We start from the raw sequence: 776 nt of genomic DNA on the forward strand, positions 1-776 counted from the left end.
CTCTACATAATACAAATTACATTCAAAGTGTTCAGTGATTCGTTGGATGATGATATGGAGAGATTGTTTTATCAGCATTGAAAGGAAAATTCATCACTATTTTGGCAGCTTTGTCACTCAAACTTAGAATCATCCCTTATGTTTAACTGAGGAGAAAGTCAAGGATGAACTCTTAAAAATAAAGGTGTAAAGGTAGAATCATTCTGGCTTTGCTTAACCTCTCAAATAAAATAAAACAAAACAATTGAATAATTTTGACTTAAAAATTGTCAAGACCAAGTTGTTATCTCATGCCCTGTAAGCATGAGGATAATAATTTTATTTTTACTGAGGTTAAAAAATAGAAAACAGCAGGTCATGCTGGTAATAAAATTTGGTCTCATTGAAGTTACAGCTTCAGAACTCTTGCCTCAGTCTTGGCAATTGAAAAGTTGGTCTAGCACAGTGGTCGGCAAACCATGGCTCACGAGCCACATGCGGCTCTTTGGCCCCTTGAGTATGGCTCTTCCACAAAATAACACGCCCGCATGTACGGTGTGATTGAAACTTCGTGACCAATGGGCAGAAGTCGGTTTTCGGAAAGGAGATAGATGAAACAAGTACACAAGACGAGTGTGGATGGGAGAGTTGGAAGGGGGCCACCTCAGCGAACGTACCTCAATCAGATTGAGGATGTTTTTAGCAAAGGCCAGCTTAGGAGGACCCTGATTAAGTGAATAACAATGTACCTACCTATAGAGTTTAAGTTTAAAAAATTTGGCTCTCAAACGTTTTAT

This window comes from Myotis davidii, unplaced genomic scaffold (genome assembly GCF_000327345.1).
Source record: "Myotis davidii unplaced genomic scaffold, ASM32734v1 scaffold332, whole genome shotgun sequence".
NCBI classification, from domain to species: domain Eukaryota; kingdom Metazoa; phylum Chordata; class Mammalia; order Chiroptera; family Vespertilionidae; genus Myotis; species Myotis davidii.